The sequence below is a fragment of the Bos mutus genome, chromosome 13 (assembly GCF_027580195.1).
Source record: "Bos mutus isolate GX-2022 chromosome 13, NWIPB_WYAK_1.1, whole genome shotgun sequence".
Lineage (NCBI taxonomy): Eukaryota > Metazoa > Chordata > Mammalia > Artiodactyla > Bovidae > Bos > Bos mutus.
In genome coordinates, this window is record NC_091629.1 from 4,099,113 (window position 1) to 4,125,724 (window position 26,612).

At 42.0% G+C, this 26,612-nt stretch overlaps 1 long non-coding RNA gene across 2 annotated transcripts; it reads right to left on the reverse strand.

Annotated features, from left to right (window-relative positions):
- Window positions 1–216: 216 nt before the first annotated feature.
- On the reverse strand, window positions 217–26,612 carry LOC138990495 (uncharacterized). 2 transcript variants are annotated; one of them, XR_011466636.1, is made up of 4 exons: window positions 26,496–26,612; window positions 25,973–26,109; window positions 20,779–21,510; window positions 217–1,449 (listed from the first exon to the last, which is right to left on the reverse strand). It is a non-coding gene; the product is annotated as an uncharacterized lncRNA (long non-coding RNA). The 2 variants fall into 2 exon arrangements; XR_011466637.1 differs by lacking the exon at window positions 20,779–21,510.

Consider the following 26,612-nt stretch of genomic DNA (forward strand, 5'->3'; position numbering starts at 1 on the left):
CAAAGTGTCCTGGAGTGACGCAATAGCAGGTTGAAAAAGAAAGAAGAGAAAGATACATAAGAAACACATGATGAAGATAGAATCGCCAGGACCCAGCTAGTAGTTAGAAAGAGATGATAAAGAGAAGGCAGAATAAGGAGCTTGGAGAGTGTTTGATCCCTGGGGACCACTCCTAGGTCAGAGTTCATCCAGCTTCCCAGATCCACAAGAAAGGGAAGGTGAGTTTTCTTGGTATACAGGCAACAGTCAATTACTATTTTTGTAAAGTCCCAAACATTTTGCGAAAGAAGGTTTATTATCTGAAATGTGGATAGGCAAAATTTTCCTTTATAGAAAGTCTGTCCCGATCACCTATTTCTGGAGAACATTGCATATAACAGATGCTTATGTTTTAAAAAGTAAAAGTGTTAGTTGTTCAGTTGTGTCTGACTTTTTGCAACCCCAAGGACTGTAGCCCACCAGGCTCCTCTGTTCATGGAATTCTCCAGGCAGGAATAGTGGGTAGCCATTCCTTTCTCCAGGGGTTCTTCCCGACCCAGGGATCAAACCTGGGTCTCCCACATGGCAGGCAGACTCTTTACCATCTGCGCCACCAGGGAAGCCCATATTTTAAATAAATAAGTAAATAAACCAGAAGGAGTTTCAACTTCTTTCTCCTTGTGAGGATTTTCCCTATACTCTTCTTTTACATCAGAACTCCAGAATCAACAGTTAAGAAAAGCAATAAAAGGACCCCTCATAGTCCAGGGGTCTAAGACTTCACCTTCCTATATAGGAGGCTTCCCTGATAGCTCAGTTTGTAAAGAATCGGCCTGCAATGCAGGAGACCCCAGTTCAACTCCTGGGTCGGGAGGATCCACTGGAGAAGGGAAGGGCTACCTGTTCCAATATTCTGGCCTGGAGAATTCCATGAACTGTATAATCCATGGGGTCGCAAAGAGTCAGACACGACTGAGCGACTTTCACTTTCTCTTTCCTATGCCGGGGATGGTGCAGGTTCAATCTCTGGTCGGCAAGCTAAGCTTCCACATGCGTTTAGGACAAAAAAAGAGAAAAATGTGAAACAGAATCAATATTATAACAAATTCAATAAAGACTTTAAAAATGGTTCACGTTTAAAAAAAAAAAAAACACACACAGAAAGAAAAGCAATAAGGGACCTGAGGACATAGGAAGGGAGTAATGCAGGATGTGAGGTCAGTGATCTAAGAAGAGGGTTCTGTCTTCTGATACTTGCAGCGGCTCCTGACTCATGGTAAGACTTCCATAAGCCTTTGTTGAATGAGTAGAGGAAGGAATGAATCAGATCATCTAAACTGAGAGATCTTCGTAGCACATTTTTGAATGCGGGAGTTTGTGCAGCCACCAGTCCCATTAACCTTAGCTGCCGATGTGATTAATGTGACTTTTTCCAGAAGTCTTTGGCCTGAAAAACTCAAAGCTGAACACCTGAAGAAAAAAAAAAAAAAGCCCATTGGCAAACTTTCTTTTCACAGTGGGAGACTCCCAGTCACCTTGCCAATATCCTGGGGCCCAATACCTTTCTGACTTTGCAGTAACTCCCGAGCCAAACAAATTGCCAAAGAGTTATAAGCTTCTTATTAGTTGGATGGGTTCCTGCAGTCGTTCTGCTGGCTTCACTTTCCCCGCACACATGTTGGTGAGTTGCATGGGTAATTCGTGTGCCTGCAAGTCTGCTCTTCGACGGAGGAGCGCTGGCATTTCTGGGTGAGCATCTGCTCTGTGATCTATGATCTACAATCTCCACTCCCTCCTGCCTTTGCTTTGAACTGAAGTGAAGCAACCCCACTACCCACCACCGAGCAAGCCGAGACCTGAGCCTCGATGAGTGTTACGACACTTGCGTGTTATCCCAGGCCAGCCAGTCACACCAGTATTCAAACTGCGGTGTGATGACAATCACCGTGAACTGAATGAGATGACCGTGGTGGCCAGGGTTGGGCTAGACACTGGAAATCACAGAGGTTTTGAAGAGGAGAGGCACTGGGGAAACCCCATGAAAACCTAAACTAGAGAATTAACATTTTGCTTGTGGCCCTGAACTTATATAGCAGACACTAAACTAGAGAGCTGGCAGCGAAACAGTACTTGTCACCCAGGTCAAGATCAATTGGATCCTTTAGGGTAATTTATTCATGACTACTGTATACCACATAGTAGCCAAAACTTTACTGATTTTTATGGACAGGATCTCTATTAGGGTAAAAGCCCACTTTAGAAATCAAACTGTCCTTCTCAGTTAACAGCCTTAATTCACAAGTTCATACCCAATCCTCATCTCATTGTGTTGTTGTTCAGTCATCAAGCCATGTCCGACTCTTTACAACCCCCTAGACTGCAGCATGCCAGGCTTCCCCATCTTTCACTATGTCTCAGAGTTTGCTCAAACTCATGTCCATCGAGTCAGTGATGCTATCTCATTTTGAGTTGAGCAAAAGTTTGCTACCGTACCAACTTCTGTTTTTGTATGGATTTCTATAGGATATGAGACGGGTGTGATAATTACATGACACAGTGTGAAATGAGAATGCTCTGTCAAAATGTATTCAATGAAAGCTCCTTGAAAGGAATGGTAAGTTGAGATTTCTGTTTTGTTTTCCTTTGAAAAACATGCAAGTCTACAGTACACTGGTTCCGCTCTTCTCCTGGATGAGACACAGTTTGTGATGAGGGACCACAAGGTTGATTTCCATACTCTATTCCTATTGATTTAAGCCTCCTCCCCAGGATTAGAAGAGACAATCATTTTATTAACTACAGCCAAGCAGTTATGGGGACTTTCCTGGTGGTTCAGATGGTAAAGCATCTGTCTGCAATGCAGGAGACCCAGGTTTGATCCTTGGGTCAGGAAAAGATCCCCCAGAGAAGGAAATGGCAACCCACTCCAGTACTCTTGCCTGGAAAATTCCATGGACAGAGGAGCCTGGTAGGCTACAGTCCACGGGGTCACAAAGAGTCGGACACAACTGAGCAACTTCCCTTTCACTATTTTCAAGCAGTTATGGAGAAAATCTGAGCCCACTGGACATCCATGATTCCATCTTTCCTCCCTAGTGGCGTTCTCTTATTGCACCTAGAGTTTTTCACTTAGACATACAAAAAAGATCTTTCAGAGGGAAGCGCTGAGGAGTGGAAAGGCAGAAGAAGAGGAGAGAAAGGGGAGGGACAATGCATCTGCACAAAGTGTGAACAAGCTGGCAAATCCCACCCCCAGGTCTCTGACACACAGGACCTGGGTCTGAAACAGAGAAGGACCTCATGGTGAAATGGAGCATGCTCATGACCCAAGCGCTTCCTGAAAACTTTTCTCTTCTGGTCCTAAAAAGCAGTATCACGTGGTGAAAGAGACAATTCTTTGACAACGGCCATCTCTCGCCTGTGCCTTTATTTCAGCAGCTTCAAGATGACCAAGAGGGACTTCCCTGGTGGTCAAGGGTATAAGACTCCACACTTCCATTGCAGTGTCCCCAGGTCCAATCCAAGGTTGGAACTAAGATCCCACATGTCTCAGGGCCAAAAAGAAGACAACAACCGAGACATGCATGACTTTCTTATCTAATCACAGCAGAGAGGACCTTCCCAGTTCAGTCCTTTCCAATTCCTTGTAATCACTTTATTAGCCGAATAAATCTGCCACCCAGGGTTTTCTAAAGGCTTCATGACTGATACTTCCTCATCAAGAAATAGATCATGATAAACCAATATTATTTATAAGCATTGTGTACTAGACTTCTCGGGTAGCATTAGTGGTAAAGAACCCGCCTGCCAATGCAGGAAATGTTAAGAGAAGTGGGTTCGATCCCTGGGTTGAGAAGATCCCCTGGAGGAGGGCATGGCAACCCCCTCTAGTATTCTTGCCTGGAGAATCCCATGGACAGAGGAGCCTGGCAGTCTGTAGTCTATGGGGTCACAAAGAGTCGGACACAACTGACTAACACACACACACACTGAAGAAAATCACTGAAGATTTTTCAGAAAGTAGAGATGACTTAATCCATCAATGTTACCCTAGATCTAAAAGCAGGAGAGGCCTTCCCAGTGGCTCAGTGGTAAAGTATCTGCCTGCCAATGCAGGAGACCCAAGAGATATGGGTTCAGTCCCTGGGTCAGGAAGATCCTCTGGAGAAGGAAACGGCAACCCACTTCAGTATTCTTGCCTGGGAAACCCCATGGACAGAGGAGCCTGGCAAGCTCCCACAACAATAAAAGCAGAGAGGCAGATAAGGTTTGGTCTAATTCCTACTTGCTCTTCTTTAAGAAAATCATCTCCTTGTTATACACCAGTTTGGCCATATGAAAATAAACTTGAATACAGAATTTTACTTCTTAAAATGATGCAGAGAAAACTCTAGTTGGAAATGATTAAGCAATTGATGAAATACTAAGTATCTTATTTATTCTCAACATTACTGTGATCAGAAAGCAAATCTGTGGTTCCCTTTGGAGTAGAAAGGGAAATGAACTCTGAAAACGGGGTAAAAGTTCCAAAGTCATGTAATATGCTGATACCAGAGGAAACTCGGTGAAGGTTAGACCAGAACCCTGCATTATCCACTCACCTTTTCCCTAAACCTAAACTGTTTTCACAATAATAATGTATTGAAAAGGAATGGGGTGAACTGGGGAGACAAGAAGACTAAACTCAGAGCTGCAGATGCATCAAGGAGCTTGTTCATAAATTCTGGTCTTAAATGGCTGATAAAAACCAGAGCAAGCCCCACCTGAGATGTGCAGAGGACCCATCCTTTTGGTAACATAGATCACCCATCTCTAGATTGTTCTGATCTCCAGAGAACAGAATCCTCAACACCTTCTCTGGGCAGAGAACACCACAGTCATTTTGCACCTAGCAGCCAGTCTCCAGCATCTGCAAGGTATCATTTTATTCAGATATTTTCCTGAGCTTTTTCATGTGTACACGGTGCTTTGACAAACCATTTCTTCCTTCAACAAACACAGCTTGGGTGTGGAATCAAGTCCCAGAAGTTCCAGTGAGCAAAGATACACAATATTTATTAATCTCCTGAGTATATGTGCATGTATTTTAACCTGCTATTTAAATTGTAAGGCTTTCTGGGGAGATGAAAAAAAAAAAAAAGACTAAAAGTGGGAAAGGCAGTGATATCAGTTCTATGCAAACAAAGTTAATGTGGTTAGTGCACGCCAAGATTAAATGTGATCAAGTGCTTCTGTACAAGGGGAAAAGCCCAGACTGAAAAATAGAAAACTGCCTCCGTCCTTCTTTGCCAGCTTTCTTAAAATAACTACCATTGTGTTGGATTAACAGGCATTTGCTGAAGATTTGGTGAAGAATTAAGCGTATTTGTTATTCTTTCAAAACAGAAACAAGAATAAAAGGAAAGCTGTTAGCCAACATTCTCTTAGAAGATAAAGCTTTCAAGATAGCAGAGTATCTGGGTCAGTGGGGAACCTCTGCAAATGTTCTCTTGATTGGCAGCTCTTCAGACTTTGAGCTGCACACTTGACACTTCCTCCTCCACCCCCAGTCCAGAGGCTCGGCAGACTTGATCACTGAGAAGTGGTCTGTTCAAGTGTCCTGTGGATGAGGGTGTCAACCCTGCCCAATGGTTAAACCTTCATCTCGCCAGTATAGAACTTGGGGACCAGAGAGAAAAAAAAGTCACATTTGACAAGCAGAGAGAAAGGAACTCCAGAATGTCACTCTTAATAGCTTTGTTGCTATGTTTGATGGCTCTTCTTCCATGCCTCCGTGACAAAAGAAAATAAAATTTCAGGATATTTTCCTAGAGATGAGCCCCAGTCCAGACACCCAACATAGGTATGGAAAAAGCAGCCTGTTCTGGAACAAGCCAGAGGTTCTGCAGTCAGGGGAGCCTGGGAAAGCAGCTTCGACAACACCCCGAACATGTGGGTCTGATCTGGAGCCCTCGATAGCGCCCCCTTGAGATGAAAGGAAGAAGGAGGGCAGCGTAGACACAGCTACACTTTGGGGGTTCATTCTGCCCCTCGACTGGGATTCATGAAGACTGGGAGCGCTTTCCTCAAATATCAGCAACACGGCGTGGCACCAACAATCTCTGTGCTTTCAACTGACTCTTTGTATCAAAGACAATCCCAGTGTGGACATCACTCTTGAACAGTGATTCTCCAGTGGGGTGACTCCCCCACACCCCCCACCCCACAGGACATGTGCCAGTGTCAACAAACATTTCTGGTTGTCACATCTGCCACTGGCATCTCACGGATAAATTCCTATGGCGCACAGACCACCCTTCTCAACCAGGAATGATCTGGACGGAAGGGCAATTTTTCCGACGTTGAGAAACTCTGCCCTAGAGGATGGAATGAAAATTAGTTTCTACCTTTTTTTTTTTCCCCATAAAAGAATGTTTTTGGTAAGTTTTTAAAACTCCACAAGAGAGCGTCCCAGGGTTTACACTTTTCCTATTTCTGTTCTCCTACCATATACACCAAGATTTTCACAAGCTGCTCAAACAAAACGACTAGGAAACAATCTCTGGTGGCAAGAAAAAGATATTCTGAATATACAGCACAACTTGTTTCTCTGCATATGCTTATCAGTGGACCCAGAAAACATATTGGATGCCTATCACATTCAAGCCACTGCTGGTTACAATAGGCACGCATATACACTCAGTCATGTCCGACTCTGTAACCCCATGGACTGTAGCCTGCCAGGCTCCTCTGTTCATGGGATTTCCCAGGCAAGAATACTGGAATGGGTTGCCATTTCTTTCTCCAGGGGATCTTCCTGACTCAGGGACTGAACCCACGTCTCCCTAATCGGCAGACAGATTCTTTACCACTGAGCCACCTGGGAAGCTCTTTCAATAGGTATGACAGGTAAAGAGGTGTCAGAAGCAATTAGAATAAAAACAGAGAGAGGAACATACTTGTAGAAGATTAAACTACAATATAGAAAGCATTAATAAGAAAACCTAATAAAGCATACATCTAGCTAAGTATTAAAATTAGAAGTTAATATTGATGTTCTATGTAACTATGTTAAGGAAATTAAAACTTTAATGACATATAACAAGTTTAATACCTGCTGACTAATTTGCTTTGGGGGAGGATTATTAAGCCAGTGAATGCCTATCAGTATTATTTTTAACTTTCAAATTCTATAAATGAGATTCTTTTTTCAACACCACTAGAAAGCCACTAGGAGATTGAATTGGCCCAACATTGCTTAAAAACAAAGTGCTTATTCCAGGGCAAGACTGGGAAAAAGAACTGACCGAGCTCAGGCTAAATTGGCATACATCATTCTTCATGAAATCAAAGATTGGTAATTTCACAAGAAAGAAGTATAGAGCGAGGCGACAAAAAGGGAAGTCTTTCAAAGTAAACACACAAAACCCTCTTTTTAGCTTCATTTTGCTCAAGAAATGAAAAAGGAAACTTTGGATCACCTGAATTTAAAATAGTGAGAGAAGTCAAAAATAAAAATAAGAGGAGAACATCCATTTGAGTGAAAAGGAATTTCCCACGGCCTAAGAAACGCACTGAACACACTAAACACTCAGCTAGAACAGCACTTAGCAATTTACAACTGACTCTTTTCCTTCTGGGTTATTAAATCCAGACCTACAGTGACTCTGTGCTTCCAAGGTGGCGCAGCAGGTAAAGAATCAGCCTGCCACACGGGAGATCTGGGTTTGATCCCTGGGCTGGGAAGACCCTCTGGAGAAGGGCATGGCAACCCACTCCAGTATTCTTGCCTGGAGAATCCCAAGGACTACAATCCAGAGGGACACAAAAAGTCGGACACAACTGAAATGACTGAGCACACACAAGCACATAAGGACTATGCGATCAGAAGTAAGAACTTCACAGCAGATAGAGCCTGCAGTCAGGTGGCATGGAGCTGCTCCCTCCCTTGGGAAAACCTCTGAGCCAGCAAAGACAAGCCCGGCTGCCCCACAGAGGCTCCACTTCAGATGTGACGCTGAAGGACAGGATCGGGGAGTCAGTTTGTGACTCCCCATTTGTCCCAGCACTCAGCAGTTGAGTGAAAGAGATACATCACACCCAAGTTCTAGGAGCTATACAACCATGTTGGAACAACGAAAGGGATTTGGGGTCCATCATCCATGGGTCCCCATCCATCAGGCAGATTTGGGGGTCCATCATCCATGGGTCCCCATCCATCAGGCAGAAGAGGATTAAAAACTTGACGACTCTGGGAAGAGTAAGTCTTGAGGCTGAAGTTAGCACCCCTTCTTTTGCTTCTTAAATTGTCTACTGTTGGTTCAAGTCGAGAGGGGTCCTTATACTGCATCTCCACCAAATCAGCATCTCACAGGCGGATGTCAGCATCTCACTGCTGTCTGGAGCAATGTTCCTTCTTGTTTGCACATTTACACTTTGCTTGAAATCTAGAATGTCATGACCTGGCATGACAACCAATGCTGTGAGTAGCTGCACTGTTTATTGCAGTTTACTGGTCAATTTTGATACCCACTGCTGCCTGCTTCCACAAAATCTTTCATCGGTTGCAAGGGGCACAAGTCAGGGCCTTAATAAAAATACTTTTAACTACTTAATGTTCCACTTACCAAAATTTTACATCTTTCAGATCAGTTCATCAGCATTGAGAAAAAAAAAAAAAAAATGCTCTGACCCACATAGAGAATCAGATATACAAGCCTTGATCTCCTAAACTTGAACCTCTCACCCTCAAAACCAACCAGCTAGAAACTTCAGACAACTATTACCCCTTCGTTAAGACCCCTTCGTTAAGGAATATGCATACCCTCATATTCCTTGGAGCACGTGGAAATGTGTTGACTAGACAGCACACTGCACTTTTGCCTTTGAAGGATGCCTAATGGTCCTACCGTCAATTCTGTGATGACCATATAGACAAACTAACATACTTCCTTCTGCTTAGAAGCACTGAACCTTAGAAAGGAAGCCCTTTACAAGGCTGGTGAATATCACCCTCCGTGGAATACGTGAATTCTCATGACAACACCCCAAAGTATTGACCTGAGAATCTGCTGGAGTACCTGCAGGTGATGAGGACTTCAAAGACTTAAACTGGCACCTAATCTGTACGTGGACATGGCTAGTATTTACTCAGTTATTTCTACCATCAAGCTAAGCTAAAATAGGTTTTCCTAATAGTTCTTCCTATTAGTCATAGTTTTAGCCTCTGGATATCCTCAGAGGTGCTGGGCTCCAGTGAAAGTTCTTGCAATTCCATCTCCGCAGGATGCCACGCCTGTTATCAAGAAGTGGCCACTGGGAACAAGGAATATCTTTGGATCCCAGTCCTGAAAAAAGTGAAAGTGTTAGTCGCTCAATCCTACCTGGAGCAAACTCTTGTTGAGACCTGCAAAGAATGACTCTTCAAAGCAAACCCAGAGTCCCTAACAACTTATAAGCCATAGTTTGTTTAGCGATAAGAACAAAGTTGAGTGATGAGCCACAGCATTTTTAAAAGAGCAAGAAAAAAAAAAAAAGAGAGACTGATTACATATAATCACATATGTTGAACTCTTTCTAGCCTAGATATAATCTGAATATAATGAGTATTGTTACAAGAGATCAAGATAACAATAATAACAATAATTTTATTTATAAACCATTTTCCAGCCAACGTGCTTCAGGCATTGCATGATCATTTACAATGATTAAAACGCTATTAAAAACACAAGTGAATAAAACACAAGCTCTTCTTCAGATACAAAATGAAGTAATGTTAAGAGAATAAGAGGGTAATCCTAGAAGTACAGAAAAATGACACCAGGTCATGGGAAATATCACAGAATGATCTTTATGTTTTTCCACTCTACTTACTCAGGGAAAAAAAATCTTTTAATTTTCTTCACCATGTCTTCTAATATGTTTGTTTCTTAAGTACCACCTTCCTCTTAGTTCCTGTTCTTTATATTAAAATGTCTCTTTCCTTAGGTCAACATCTAGTTTCTACATCCATTCAATCAAATTTACGTAACTAATGGGTTTATTTTTTTAAGTAAATAAATAAAAACAAAAATATTAGAGTGATTTGGCCATTTTTTAAAAATATTGGCCTTTTTTGGGTGTCCGTCACGTATTTTGGGCAGATGACCAACGCCATTTAAAAATGAAACATGGTCAGTGACTGAGAGCAAAGCCCACATGACTAATTTCCAACATTTTAGCCATCATGACACGCTTTCATTCTGAGTTTTGCAATAACCACTAACTCCCTCCTCCCTTCAAAAAAGATGAGGATGGTGTGAAAACACTGCTGGTGACCTACACCACAATCGTTTCCTCCCTCTCCCCACTTTCTTCCTTGCCAAAAGAACACTATTTTTGTCCAAGTATCAGGGGGTCATATGGAAAGTGGTCCCCTCCCCAAGTCCAGGGAGAAAATGTGGGCTCTAAGAGTTCAATGACCTCTTTGCCAGCAGCAAGCTTGGTACCAACTATGCCCATGAAGCTCTGGTCAAAGGACACAACAGAAAGCCTGATTGGAGCATCCCAAGAGAGGTTGTCCTCCCTGCGTGCCTCAAACTCTGTGTAGATGTGATCTTTACAACCAGAGCAACTATTGTGGGACCACAAGATGCAGAACCGAAAGACCAAGATAGCACAGTGGAGTGGAAAGATGGAAAGACACTCGTCCCTGAGGAATTCATGAAACCAAAGTGGCAACCACCCTACACTGCATTTTTTCTTATATAAGATAATCTTTCCTCTTTGTGTGTGTGTGTGTATGCTAAATTGCTTCAGTCATGTCTGACTCTTTGTGACCCTAAGGACTTGTTTAAATCCATTTAATTGAGCATCCTCCCACTTGCAGCTAAACAGTTTAACCAACTCAAAAGGCATCATTTTTTTTAATATAATTGAAGTAAATTAAATACTACAGGGATTCATAATTTTAGGAGACACTATCACACAACTGAAAGCACCTGGAATCTTTTAAAACAATTTGAATATCCACAGGCAACATATACATGCTGTAAGGTAGGTATTAATCTACCAAGCATATTAACAGATATTGTATTTTTTAATTCTTATAATTCAATGTCATATAAGTATCATTTCTTTGTACAGATAAGAAGAAACAGAGAGGCCAAATAATTTGCCAAAGATCACACAATTTGGAAGTGTTAGAGCCGGAATTCAGAGTCAGATTTTCAGAGTCAAAGCCCAGATCACTTTCCACGACATTTTCTGCTACGTTGACTGGATTCTCATGTTCTTAGACTGACTCTGGACAATGATCTTAACCAACTTTAGGTTACCGTTGACTGACTGTGAAGTCATATCAGAACCTTGGTTGAAATACTCTACTTAACGTGAAGTGCTTTTTGTTTTGTTTTGTTTTGTTTTTGTTTTTATCTTTGATGAACTTCAGGATCCTGTAACAATTTGGGTTCAACTTTTACTGACAAAAGCTAAAAACGCATTGCCCACAGTTGATACACTTTTCACTAACCAAAAAAATTAAAAAGGCAACTCAAGGAGATGCCAAGGGTCAAGACATATAGATCCATGCTCTTGTGAACCTTATATGATTCTAAGGTAAGTGGACAGCAAACAAGTAAGTAGGTAAATAAAAAATGGTTTCGATTAAGAAAACAAAATAGGAGAAACAACATTGTAAGTCAACTATACTTCAATTAAAAAAAAGAGAGAGAGAGAAAGAAGGAAGAAAAGAAGAAAAGAAAGAAAGGAAAAAGAAAACAGGAGAAAGAAGGACCAACCTTAGATAAGGTGATTGTGAAAGACCTCTTACTTCAAAAGCTGACGTTTGAACTATTACATTCATGAAACAGGTGACTTTGAAGATATGGGAGAAAATATTTGGCTCAGAGGGAACAAGAAGGGCAAAAGGTCCAAAGCATCAATAAGATGCCCATCTTCTAGGATGAGCATTGACGTCACTAATCCAACCTGCTCTATCCAGTTGCTCCTCAGCCTCTCCACTAGATGTATAAGATATATTTTTTTAACTCATTAGATTTTTTTTTCTGGGTGCCTGATGTCCTCTGCCAGCATTCAGAAGTTGTTCTGTGGATTTTACTCAGCGTTGATGAATTTGTGGGGGAGAAAGTGGTCTCCCCGTCCTATTCGTCTGCCATCTTAGGACCCTAGATTTTTTTAAATTCATTTTATCTAGTTATTTATTTGGATGTGTGAGATCTTAGTTACAGCACACAGGATACTTGTTGCAGCCTAAGGAATCTTTCCTTGTGGCACATAGACTCTCTAGTTGCAGCAAACGGGTTTAGTTAACTCCACGGCATGCGGGATTTTAATTCCCCAAATAGGGATCAAACCCACATCCCCTGAACTCCAAGGCACAGTCTTAACCACTGGACCACCAGGGAAGTCCCTAAGGTATTTCAAATGTTATGTGTCAAAACCTGAACTCCTCCCCTCCACACCGGACCCTGACATCTTCTCCTCTGCAGTCATCTCTCTCCCAGATCTCAGCAACTCCATGATTTCTCAGGTCAAAGCCCTGAAAGTCATCTTTGATGCCTCTTTCTCCCACTCACCTCCTGTGATCAGTCCAGATCTGTTCTCACCACCTCCAGGGCTGCTACCCAGTGGAAACAACTGCTTTACCTGTAACCCAGATTATTACAAAGGACTGGGAGGAGGATACGGCCAGTTCTGCATGTAGGGTACAAAATTTAAGGAAGTACTTAGTCTCAGGGTCATTCGTCTGTTAATGGACTGAGTAAGAGAGAAAAGCAGATTCTGAGTAGATTAGTATCTTAGTCCAGGTAATATGTGATATACTTGGATTGAGTGCCAACTTGCTTCAGTCGTGTCCAACTCTGCTCTATGGACAGTAGCTTGCCAAGCTCCTCTGTCCAAAGGGATTCTCCCGGCAAGAATATTGGAGTGGGTTGCCAGGCCCCCTTCCAGGGAATCTTCCTGAGTCAGGGATCAAACCTGCATCTCTTACATTTCCTGCACTGGCAAGCCGGTTCTTTACCACTAGTGCCACCTGGGAAGCCATGCTTGGATTTTTTAAAAGATGGATATTTAAAAAGTTGAGCCAACAGAGTTGCTGGTGAATTATAGGTAGAAATTGCCTCAAAGGGAGGAAGGCTGATGTGGTAGGAAATGGTAGAAGGTTTGTGGGAGACTGGGTTAAACAAGTTTTCAATGAAGATGGAACAAAAAGATCTATTTTTGTAAATGTTAACATGTTTATTTGAACATTCACTGGAATGAGTGAAACTGAAGCCCCAGTATTTTGATCATCGGATACGCACAGGCAACTCATTGGAAAAGTCCCTGATGCTGGGAACGATCAAGGGCAGAAGGAGAAGAGGGCGTCAGAGGATGAGATGGCTGGACGGCATCCGTGAGGCAGAGAACATGAACTTGGGCAAACTTCGGGAGATGGTGAGGGATAGGAGGTCTGACACACTGCGGTCCATGGGGTCGCAAAGAGTTGGACACGACTGAGTGATTGAAACAATAACAAGATGTTTATTAGATATCCAAGTGGAAATATAAGAGAATAGTTCAAGAAGCATGGAGTACAGGAAAGAGACCAAACTGGAGGCAAAAAGTCATGAGTCCTCAGCATAAAGAAGCCGTGAGCCCAGGTGAGTTCACCGGAGAAAACTACATGTGGCGAAGAGAAATGCCGATACCCAGCAGCGAAGGTGGAAAACATAAACACCAGTCTGGGAGACCCCCTCACAGAGAAGGCTTCCCACTCTCTGACACCTTTGGGTTCCACCTACTTCCAAAAATCTACATCTCTCTGGCCTCTTTCTATATATTTGCAGTCATTTTTCATTCCCTCCCTTGACGATTATTTCCTCCAGTACCTCCACTAATCCGCAGCCTTGGCTTTCTAGACCTAAAACCATTCTCAAAAGTCTTTAAACTCAGACAATTTGTCCGTAACTTCATTGTGACATATACATGAAAATAATTATGTAAATTGAAAGAGGATTTATTGGCTAAACTCAAAATTATGTTTTATCTCCTTTTCTTTCTGACTGAAGACAATGGTGCTTGTGCCAGTGAGAGACAAGGAAAACCACCAGCAGTTTACTCTTTTAAAATTATCCTGGGTGCTTGATGACTCACTGGCACACGCAGGCTATCTTTTTTAATTGAAGTATAGTTGATTTACAATGTTGTAAATTTCAAGTGTACAGCTAAGTGATTCAATTATATATATTCTTTTTTCAGATTCTTTAGTATAGATTATTACATGGTATTGAATAGAGTTCCCCATGCTCTAGAGTAGGACTTTGCTGTTAATCTATTTTATATATAATAGTGTGTACTGTTAATCCCAAACTCCTAATTTAGCCCTCCTCTCCCTTCACCTTTGGTAACCATAAGATTATTTTGCAAATAAGTTCATTTGTATCGTTTTTTGAGCTTTCACAAATAAGTGATATTATATGATATTTATCTTTGCATTTTAACCTCACATCACAGAAGTGGCCCCGAATCCTATTCCTAGAACAGCCAAGCAGTGTTTTGGTGACCTCTGATAGTTTGTTTCTACAAAACAGAAATAGACTCACAGACAGAGAACACAACTGTGGTTACCCAGGGGGAGGCGAGGAGGGGGAGGGATGGATTGGGAGTTTGAGATTAGCAGATGCAGACTACTGTATCAATACATAGGATGGATAAACAACAAGGTCTTACCATATGGCGCAGGGAACTAAACTCAACAGCCTGTAACTGAAAAGAATATGAAAAAGAATGTATATATGTATAACTGAATCACTTTGCTGTATAGCAGAACATCACATTGTAAATCAATTATATTTCAATAAAAAAATTTTTTAAAAAGGAAAACAAAAGAAGATGGAAGAGGAGGTGAAGGTGAGTGATTCCAAGGGGGAAGGTGGACTTGTTAACTCACTTTATTTATCCATCAACTATATCTCACACAACCTACATGTGCCCAGAGGAAGCCTAGAATTCTGCTCCAAAGTTCTAACCCCTGAGCCACACGCTGTTTCCTCCTGAATGGTCGGAAGCCCTCGGGGTCATCCACAGACCCCTCTCCCGGGGCGTGGCTCCTCCAGCCAACGGCAGGTCATCTGCTCCTAAAGGGTCTTTCCACTGTTTGTTTTCTCTCGCCCTTATCACAGAGGTGGATGGTATTAGATATGTTTCTTTTTAGCAAGTATGAGGTAAGCAGAGGTCACCTCAGTGTCAAACAGAGATGTAGAAAAGCAGATATCGTTACAGTGCAAACCCGCCAGCCCGAAGTACAAACAAAAGAATTCTTTCAGCGACACTTCAAAACCAATTGAAACCATAGTGAGGCTCTGGGGGCCACTTTCTAGACAGAAGTAAAGCCAAAACCTTCAGGCTCAAGGGCTCTTCTGTCCTGAGCTGATACAGGGAGGCAGACATGTCCCTTCATTTTCTCCAGCTCAGACCCAGTGATGGGGGTCACCCTGGTGACTGTTTTAGCAGGCAATTCAAAGTGACAGAGACTGCAAACAAAACCTAGAAAACCCTATGCTGTACAGCCTGTAATCCTTTAGTGCTCAGTCTATGCCAACCCCTAAGGTGGGAGAAAGCCCACTTCCTCAGAGCTGCCATCGACTCAAGCCAAGAGGAGAACGCGAGAACACAGGATGTTACTCTGCATTGATCACCTCACCTCTGAGCTCCAAGATAGCAATTACCTTACCTTTCTTTTCTTCAACATTCAAACTTTCAGGGCTTTGCACAGAGTAGGAACTCAGTAGCTCCTTGGGGATCAAATTCCCTGTCTTTTAAATCTCAGGATCTAAAGTCTTTGTATTTTCTTCTCCACCTTTTTTTTTTTTTTTTTTTAACAGATTTTCTTTTGATGTGGACCATTTTTAAAGTCTTTATTGAATTTGTTAGAATGCTGTTTCTGTTTTACGTTTTGGATTTTTGACCATGAGGCACGTAGGATCTTAAGCTCCCTGACCGGGGATCAAACCCACACTCACTGCATTGGAAGGTGAAGTCTTAGCTTCTGGATCACCAGGGAAGTCCCTGTATTTTCAAGTTACAGTTCAGGATGCCTCTAGATCCAAAAGAATCTCTCGCTCTATTCTCATTTACTTTCCATCCATTTAATTTTGGTTAATCCTAATCTTACTAGTTATCCCTTTCTGTTTTCTGTTTTTTCACAAGCCCTGAGTCTTTTTAAGGATCCTTTTCCCCCAGATCAAGCCCGCAACTTGCTCTTTTCTTCCTCCTGCACACCCACCGCCTTTTTCGCTGGCTATTCCTCCTGCTCTGTCATATATTTTATTTTGTTATCACCCCCACCAGTTGCTGTCAGGCTCAAGCTTCTCTACCTCCGCAAGGTGACCCGTGAAGAAATCAAATCATCCATCAGTCTTTGAGTCATAACATGATAAAAGGTGCTGTATGAGCTACTCTGAGAAACAATATAATCCAACCATTGCTCAGGGGCTATTTCCAGTCTGTCACAAGTTTTTACTGGTTTACAACACTCTACCACCAAAAGCACTCATGCCCTATACTCTAAGAATTTAATAAGCTTAATGTTGGCAGACTGAATTACAGCCTCAGAGTGAACAATACAATTTGTTCTTCATTTCACTGTTATAATAAATGGATGAGAACATGTAACCAAAATTATTATTAATTATTTCATAAACACACTTTATAAAGCTTAAATACACTGTAGAAATTTTAGGTACTTTACTGTTAAGAGTTAAGTAGTACTGGTTCCATGATAAAGCATTAACTAGCTCTGCAACTTTGGGCTCATTGTTTAATGTCCTGGGTCTTAGGTTTGTGCTCAGTCACTCAATCATGTTCGACTCTTTGTGACCTCATGGACTGTAGCCTGCCAGGATCCCCTGTCCCCGGGATTTTCTAGGCAAGAATACTGGAATGGGTTGCCATTTCTTCCTTCAAGGGATTTTCCCCACCCAGGGATAGAACCTGAGTCTTCTGCGTCTCCTACATTGGCAGGCAGATTCTTTACCACTGAGCCACCAGGGAAGCCCTGGGTCTTAGGTAGTATATGCAAAAAAAAAGAAACAAAAAACTCAGGATAACAATATTTTCACCTGAGACTCCTACCTACCTATCTTTCTAATTTGGTCTTAAGTGAAACCACTTCCAAGATATAAGCATCAATCTGATAAGTCGACAGCAAACCCAGCCCATTTCATGGCCTGTGAATGTTAATTATTCACAGTGAAACCCACCATCTCTCATTACTTTCGTGAAGGTTCAACACACTAAGAAATGTAAAAGCACTTTGAAAAATTATAAAGCAGTATGCAAATGTAATGGATTATTTTTTTTTAAGTTTTTTTGATGTCACCATTTTTTTTAAAGTCTTTATTGAATTTGTTACAATATTGCTTCTGTTCTATGTTTTGATTTTTTGGCCCAGAGGCATGTGGCATCTTAGCTCCCTGACCAGGGACTGAGCCCACATCCCCTGCATTGGAAGTCTAAGTCTAAACCACTGGGCCATCAGCGAAGTTCCTCAAATGTAATGGATTAGTATTACAGAATATGAAGAACTCCTTCAACGTGCTGGCTAATTACATAAAGAACTAAGTAAGGTTCAAACAAGAAGTGCTATAGAATTTCAGCAGAGACCAACATGGATCAAAATTGAGGGGAGAACATGGATTCATTTGTGTAAAGATCTATTGTGGCATAACAAAGCAGACTATAGTATCTGCTATATCTCCATCAAATTCAATGACATTTGTATTCAAGAACCAATTTTACATAACTAAAATAAAAGCCTTAGTTACAGTGGGAGAAAAAAAAATCAATAATGCAGGGGTTTAAGTAACAGAGAGGTTGATGTCTCTCTCATGTTATAACCCAGAGCAGCAGGGAGAACAGGTCTACTGTACCTGGTCATTCATGGACTCAACTTTCTTCTAGAAGATGTCTTTGTAATCTTAGAGGAGATTGGCGTCATCTCTAGGATCAAAGCTGGTGATCAGCTTATCAGTGCTCCAGCTCAAAGGAAAACAGCATGAAAAGCATGTTTTCTGGCTTAAGCCGGAGGTGGTAGACATCACTAGGAGTTATATTCCACCGGCCAGAACTTAGTTCCATGACTTAACAGATTTTGGTGGAATATCAGCCATCGAACTAGAAGACTTTGTAAAGAATATGGAACTTGAGACAAGCATTGAAAGATATTTACGGTAACAGCAGAAAGTCTAGAAAGACCTATAATTATAAATGGTAATTTCCTAGGTCCCTTCTTTGCTGCTACCCAAGATCCTATTTCTTACCTTAGTCCATGAAATTTTTTCAAACAAATTCTGGAGAAAGAATAAGGGAGCACTGTTTCCCCCTACCTAAAAAAAAAAAAAAAATATATATATATATATATATACACATTAGCAGGCACAGTGGTAAAGAATCTGCCTGCCAATGCAGGAGACATTGGAAACTCGGGTTTGATCCCCGGGTTTGGAAGATCCCCTGGAGGAGGAAATGGCAACCCACTCCAATATTCTTGCTTGGAAAATTTCATGGACAGTAGAGCCTAGAGGGCTATAGTCCAGGGGGGTGCAAACAGTTGGAAACAACTTAATGCACACATATGTAATGTAACACACACACACATATGTATAGTAGACCTTTGAAACAATGTGTAAGACCTTTATAATAATGTTTAAAACAATAATGTGCACAGCACAATTTCCCCTCAGAATAATCAGGCATATAAGAATGCACCTATGAACAAAATTTACCAATATTACAAATGTTTATAGAGATAAAGATTAATTTATAGGAAAAAAAATGAGCAGTGGTTTTTCACTGTAACAATTTCTAACCAAGGCTCTCTAAACGGTAAATATAATTCAGGTGACAAAAGCAACACCAATTTAAAAAAAATTAAGAAAGTGAATTTTCAAAATTTTAAAAATGACAGGCGGAGTTGGAAGGGGTGCAGCAGGAAGTCTAAATATTCTGTAATTAGAGAAGATATCACAGAGGTTGTAATGAGCTAGCTCGGAAGGATCGCTTGGAGCTCTCCAGATGGGAAAGAGCAGAAAGGTTTCCTCTCCATTTTTCTCTTACAGTTGGGTAAATCCTCAAGCAAATGTTCATTCGCCTCTGGCTCAGCTTAGATTCTCATCCCGTTTAGAACCCGTTGGACCCAGGTTCTCCACCCAGGGAAGTAGAATATTTAACTCAATTATTGTTGTGAAAGCAATAATAAGATGAGAAATCTCCCTTCTGGCATTAGGAGATGAATACCTGTCAGCTCTCACCTCTGGGGCCAAAGTGATCTTCAGATGGAATTTACCCACAGCCACCCATAATGGCTCACTCAATCTGAAGGCTTCTGTTTGTAAATGCAGCCTCCCTTGAAGGAACACAGTCTTCATTTACAGGAGCCTGGGCCTGGGAAGCCCTTATTTATGCTACTGCAGGACAAACAAAACATCACACGGCAAAAGAGGGGGAAAAAAAAGTAAATAAAGTTCCTAATAGTATCTCCCAAGATTTGGCCCCATTTTGACAAAGGATGGTGTCCTTGTTTCTACAAGCTTTGTTCTAACACCAGGACTGGGCTGAGATCTTGGGTTTAGATGAAAGATCAAAACTGATAGCATTTGGCTTGTCTGCCTCCAGGGCAGCTTAGAAAAGGGACCTGGTGGGTTGTTAAGTTGTTGACATTTTCAATACTAACTGTGCTATTGACTAAACAAGAAGTAATTACTCCAGCTACTTGGAGCATACATTGTCAAAAAATCACCCAGCTTGGTGGCAGTTCTCAGAGTTAGGGGTGGGGCTTTGAAATCCAGAGGAACACATGCCATTCTGGAAATTAAAAATCACAGCCGAGAAAATAGTGAGCACTTCTCAGAGAGTAATAGCAACAGTTTCTAACGATAGAGTAGCAATCAAACGCTTTGTCTCAAGTCATTCAGCACCAAAAGCTTTGTTCTAGAACCTCAAAACGATGTAAGCTTCATGTTATAAAGAAGCAAAATATAACCCAGAGAAGTAAAATGCCACAGAAATAAAACATAGCTTGGAAATGATAGGATAGATTTTTCTGACTGTTCCTTGGGGGCTGTAAGTGACCGTGGCCTTAATTTAAGATCAAGATGTGATTCTGACATAGTCAAGAGTTCTGCATAGAGCTGATGGAACACAATATTTAGGACTGGGATGGTCCCAGTAATCCTGCATCACCAAAACTCGACCTTATACTTTGCTGTAAAAACTTGGAACCAAGCCCGGGACACAGTGCCCTTCCAGAAGCTTTTCCTCTGGGACACACAGAGTTGTGTTCCACACCCAGTCCCTCTTTTGGAAGCACCCCCTGATCCTAGTCTAGCCCCTCAGCTTCATACTTTTCCCAAATCTAATTTTGGTTCAGAGCTTGCTTTTGCCACAAAACCCTTGTCTTAACCCTTCTAAATGAAGAAGTCTCCTAGGTTGGAATGACAAAAGTTCTTTGCTTATTTTTGTGCTGGTTTTGTTCTTGAGCCCATTGCCTAAAATAACCAGCAGGAAGTCACCGCTGTGCTTCTGCATGTGAACACATTTGTCACCATCAGAACCCTTGACCCATAAGAAACAATGATTCCTTTATTACAATAGCTATGATGCTTGGTAACATTTTCCCCTGAAAGAGGTCTATGTATTTAGTTAGCTTCACTGGCCATCTAAAGACCTCTGCCTCTTCCATGAAGGGCACCTCATTTCTATAGTTTAATTTTTATTTCTCTAGGCTGGGTAAATAAGTTAGACTGATGTGCAAAAATTGGGTAAGAATTAGATACTTACTTTAGGTATGTTCAGATCAGATCAGTCGCTCAGTCGTGTCCTACTCTTTGTGACCCCATGAATCGCAGCACACCAGGCCTCCCCGTCCATCACCAACTCCCAGAGTTCACTGAGACTCACGTCCATCAAGTCAGTGATGCCATCCAGCCATTTCATCCTCTGTCGTCCCCTTCTCCTCTTGCCCCCAATCCCTCCCAGCATCAGAGTCTTTTCCAATGAGTCAACTCTTTGCATGAGGTGGCCAAAGTACTGCTGTTTCAGCTTTAGCATCATTCCTTCCAAAGAAATCCCAGGGCTGATCTCCTTCAGAATGGACTGGTTGGATCTCCTTGCAGTCCAAGGGACTCTCAAGAGTCTTCTCCGACACCACAGTTCAAAAGCATCAATTCTTCGGTGCTCAGCCTTCTTCACAGTCCAACTCTCACATCCATACATGACCACAGGAAAAACCATAGCCTTGACTAAACGAACCTTTGTTGGCAAAGTAATGTCTCTGCTTTTGAATATGCTATCTAGGTTGGTCATAACTTTCCTTCCAAGGAGTAAGCGTCTTTTAATTTCATGGCTGCAGTCACCATCTGTAGTGATTTTGGAGCCCAGAAAAATAAAGTCTGACACTGTTTCCACTGTTTCCCCATCTATTTCCCATGAAGTGATGGGACCGGATGCCATGATCTTCGTTTTCTGAATGTTGAGCTTTAAGCCAACTTTTTCACTAATAAACCAATAATTCTACAAGAAGGAAGGGGAAAATGTGAAAACACATCACATTATCAGATGGTCTTATAGCATGGTCCCTTGTGTTTCTCAAGCTGACAAAATTTTGGTATAAATTGTGGGATTTATATATTACATAGCTATATAATCAGACTTCCTTGGTGGCTCAGCAGTAAAGAATCCACTTGCTAATGCAGGAGAGTCACGTTCAGTCCCTGGGTTGGGAAGATCCCCTAGAGAAGGAAGTAACAACCCCCTCCAGTATTCTTGCCTGGGAAATCCTATGGACAGAGGAACCTGGCAGGCTACAGTCTATGGGGTCGCAAAGAGTTGGCCATGACTGAGAGACTAAAGAACAAGAGGCTATGTAATTAACTCTACTGAAGGTTAGTACAAACTTCTGTAATTACTGGAGGACAAGGGTTAAAAATCACATTGGTTCATCATTTTCCCAAGTGTGCTACAAGGAACATTAATGAAGTGGAAAGATGGTTTCCCTGGACAAATAATTCGGGTAAGTAATAGATCAAAGAAAATAAATAGATTTCTTAAGTATTCTTCTCAGGGCTTTATTATGTGAATATTGTTATAATATTCACCAAGAGGTAGACCAACACCCACTGTCTTCCCATCTTAGCTGCCCACGACTTTCTTTTTCAGTGACTATCTATCTCACGGGACTAATGCTCTTCAGATTAATAATAATAATAAACACTGCTGACCACATTTGCATGCTCACTCTGTATCAGGCATTGTGCTAAGCTCATCATATCCCATCTCATGTAACTTTGCAGGGACTCTCAATCATAGGTCACATTAAATCCTCATTTTACAGAAGACATGAGTTCAGAGAAGTCAAGCAGCAAGTCTAAACTCACACAGCTGGCAAGCTGCAGAACCAGAACTCATGTCATTCTGACCCCAGAATGTATCCCCTTGATGCAGATCCCCTTATTGTGAATCTGTCCTCCTACATCAAATGAGGGAGATAACTCCCTCCCTTGCTGTTTCCTGCTGAACTTGGATGAGCATAACTGCTTTGGGGGAAGAGGGGAAGAGAGAAAAGGAAAGAAGTTGGGGGAGGGGGGCATGATTTGGTTTAGATTAAAATAAAGTGATCAGATAAGTCATTGCTATTATTTTGAGGGTTTTGAGGGAGTGGAGACCCGGACAGGAAAGACCATTCCTTATTGACAGGATGGGCAAGAGAACAGGTTTCTGGTTTTGACAGGTATATATTAAATTCATCTTTTTTTCAACAAGGTGCAAAGGAAAGCAAGAGGCTTGTTTTATTTTTCACAAATATTTCACATTGCCAAGGTGACCGGAGTAACATCCCAGCCACAAAACTAGTACAAACCACAGGCAGCCAAGGGAAACCAACGCAGCTCTAAAGGTAGATTCCAAAACGAAACTAAAAATTTGAAAATTAAACAGGGCGGGGTGGGGGGGGGGAGCCTGCATCACAGATTTTAAAAGACTGTCATTTTCTTTAAAAAGTGTTTAACTGCAAATGAAGCACAAGGTTTTTGCTAGTACCCATGTTCTTATAGGGCCAGTTCTTCCACAGTAAGCCCACAAATTTAAAAAACAGGGAGGTGGGGGAAAACTGCCCGTGCAATTTAATTGAGTTTCCTGGAGAGACAAGCTGAAACCAACCAACTTTTCCAGACTCTGGGAAGGAATTTGAATCTCACATGCCCAGTGGGAGCAAGTCTTCATCCGCATTTTAAGATCCCTGGGGTTTCTCAAAAGCTTTGGAAGTTTCTTGGGGAGGCCAGGAGCATTCAGAAACTTAAAAATAGGGAGTGCTTCCCTGGTCACATTTTTTTTTTCCACCTGATTTAAATTCATTCTATGGCTCACCCGAAGTTCAGAATCCCTGGCCCAGAAAATAGAGTTACAATGTCCTTTAAAAGTCAGGGATGGACAAGGAAAGGAGAAACCACCCAAGGCAAAAGCCCCAAGGATCCCCTGAGACCAGAACCTCTTCCCCCACCCCCACCTTCTCCATCGCATCAACCACCCACGGTTTATGGCCCAGCTGCCCCCCCTCCCCGAGCAGCCAGGAAAGGCCCAACCACTCCAGGCTCTGAAGGGTCTAACCAGGCAGAGGGTCATTTGTGATGCGAGCAGTTTCTCAAAGGGATCTTCTGCCTGCTGATTTTGTGGTCAGAAGTCCATTTGATTCTCATCCCTGCAAGTCCTGCTTTACCAAGACCAGAGAAAGGCCAGATTTCTTAGCCATTAACAGTCAGGCTTCCCTGGTGGCTCAAATGGTAAAGAATCTGCCTACAGTGCAGGAGACCCGGCTTCGATTCCTGGATTGGGAAGAGAATGGCAACCCACTCCAGTTATTCCTGCCTAGAGAATTCCACAGACAGAGGAGCCGGGCGGGCTACAGTCCATGGGATCACAAAGAGTCAGACACAGCTGAGTGACTAGCACAACAACAGTCAGGAAAACCAAGAAAAGCTCACCCTAAGGAACTTCCCCGTGGTCCAGCAGTTAAGAATTTGCACTTCCACGGCAAAGGGTGTGGGTTCAATCCCTGGTTGGGGAAGTAAGATCCCACATGCCCCTAGTGTGTGGGTGCTTAGCTGCTCAGTCGTGTCTGACTCTTTTGCAACCCCATGGACCATAGTCTGCCAGGCTCCTCAGTCCATGGAATTTTCCAGGCAAGAATATTGGAGTGGGTAGCCATTTCCTTCTCCAACTGTCACTGAAGGCCTATCTTGGAAAAGATGCTGTGCTAGGTCCTAGGAGATAGAAAACTAAAAACCCCACAATTTCTTTCACCCTCCTGCAACGGGAGCTCATGATACAGTCAAGGAGGTAGAGGATGGTAGTGTTGAAAAGAAAAGGCCTTCAGTAGAAACATAGAACCTGGATGCAGAGAAATCACAAAAGGTCTTGCTCAGAAATACTGGGTGTTACAAACCATTTTCTGAAGGTTAGAGAATTTTCCGTGCAAACATTCAAGTATAAAGTAAGCCCAATGCTGAAACCCTAAGAAGATTATATCTGTCAAAAATGTATCTATTCTCTCTCTATTTGGTGTTTCAGACATCTGATCAAAGAGACATGAAGAGATGAGAGAGGGTTCAGTATAAAGACTCTAGAAATGGACTCAAAAACCTTTGGTGACCTTTTCAAATCATAATCATGATCAGTTTCTGAGAAGTCTCTTGGTCCCATTTCTGAATCCATAAAGTGATAATAAATTATCCTTGGCACCACCCTCCTCTCTAGGATGTTGAAAGAATTAATGAGATGGCATCTATAAGATGCTTTGAGTTCACTGAGAGATGTCATGGAAGCAAAATAAGAAATACAGTTATCATTGCAGCTCTTTTAATCCAGTGAGCTTCAGTGGAGTTTAGAAATATCTCCATTCTTTCTTCACAGCTTTCTCTCCCTAACGTTTAAAGGTTGGCATGACTGATTCACGGAACATGACTGAGAGCAACCAACAAAACGGAAAAGAAAAGCTGAATGCAAATCCTGTGTTTCTGCACAGGAGGTCAAGCGGAGCAAAGAATACAGCCTACTTCCTGTCCCCCCAATAGCTCAGGGCTCCCTCTGGCTATGTGGCTGTAACTTATCCACACTCAGAAAAAAATTATTCACTTTCCACTCTGAGTCAGAACCTTTTGGTCTCCAAACATACTGACAAAAATGCATCCATTTGAGTCATTTTATGTTTGGGATGTTTTTCCCCTAAGCACACATTTTTATCTCCTCTACTTGGCCTCCCTTCAGAAATAATGGACTTCATTTGCATCTCATTGATTTGTATATATTTGTATACTAATCCATTAGAAATGTAAACTTTTTTCCCCCTTTGCAGACAAGGTATACTGGATCCTCATTAATTTCAAGCTCCTTGATCCTTTCCCTTGATCCTGATTTTTGGTTTGTTACCTGTATTTGTCTGTTTTGCTATATTCTTTGACCAGTCTCTCTGTCTGGGGAGATGGAGGAGAATACCGAGACCTTTTGGAGATGCTCCTGATGGGATGACTTTGGGCACCTGGGAGAGGTGGGTTTGCCCTTTGCATTACCTCTGTCCATGTCGCAAATTCACACATTCGACATGGGAGGTGAAGACTGCTCCAAGACAGTTTCACAAGTTAAGAATGTGGAAAATACCCACATCCTACTGCAAACACTGACCAAATGAACTCTTCAACTGAGGCAGCCATTCAATAACAACAGCAGCAAAAAAAAAAAAAAATAGCAAGAAGTCAAACGAAAGGAAATATGCTTAAAGATTTTTGTAAAAAAGCATCACAGACTCAATAGACATGAATTTGAGCAAACTTCGGGAGATAGTGGAAGATAGGGAAGCCTGATGTGCTGCAGTCCATGGGGCCTCAAAGAGTCAGACATGACTGAGCAAATGAACAGCAACAATTTTAGTAAAACACTTAAATGAACGCAACAACCTTCAAGGCAAAGACATTGCCATTCTCACCCTCAGTGGAGCAGCAACTTCTAGTCTCTCTAGCAATAGCCATGATCTCCAACAGCCTTCCAACCAAACCTAGAATCATGCCAGCTCCAAATAGTAAACAAGATGGCTATGGTAGTTGATCTCATCCCACGGTAGACCTTCAACAGAAAGAAAAAATAATTACAATTTTCTTGAGCCAAATGGTACTTACTATTCAGGGTGTTTATTTATTTATTTTGTAATCCCTATCCCTCCAGCACAAACTCTCTCAAGCTCACACTGGTCCGTTCTCAGTTTGCCCATCATTTCCCAGCCCCAGAGAACATGCCTTTTAACCTTTTTCTTCTGCCAGAACTAGGTCAGATATTCTGGGAAGCCTTGTCTGTCCAATCACCACACAGGGATTACTTCCTTTTTCTGGAGCATCTTTAGAAGGCATCTCTCCCTGGCACCGAGCACAGATGGTTCTCCTACTGTGTTTGCCAATCACTCTATATTGAATTGCTTAGCAGGTGCGGGAACACAAAGCTCAGTAAGCACATACCCTGGCTTGAGCGGTCCCCAGTCTGTTGTGGTAGACAGCTTGGCTTCTCAGAGTCTGTACAGTCCTAAGGCAGAGGTCTTTGTGATTTTTTCTATTTTCTTTTCAGCAGCTTCCTGA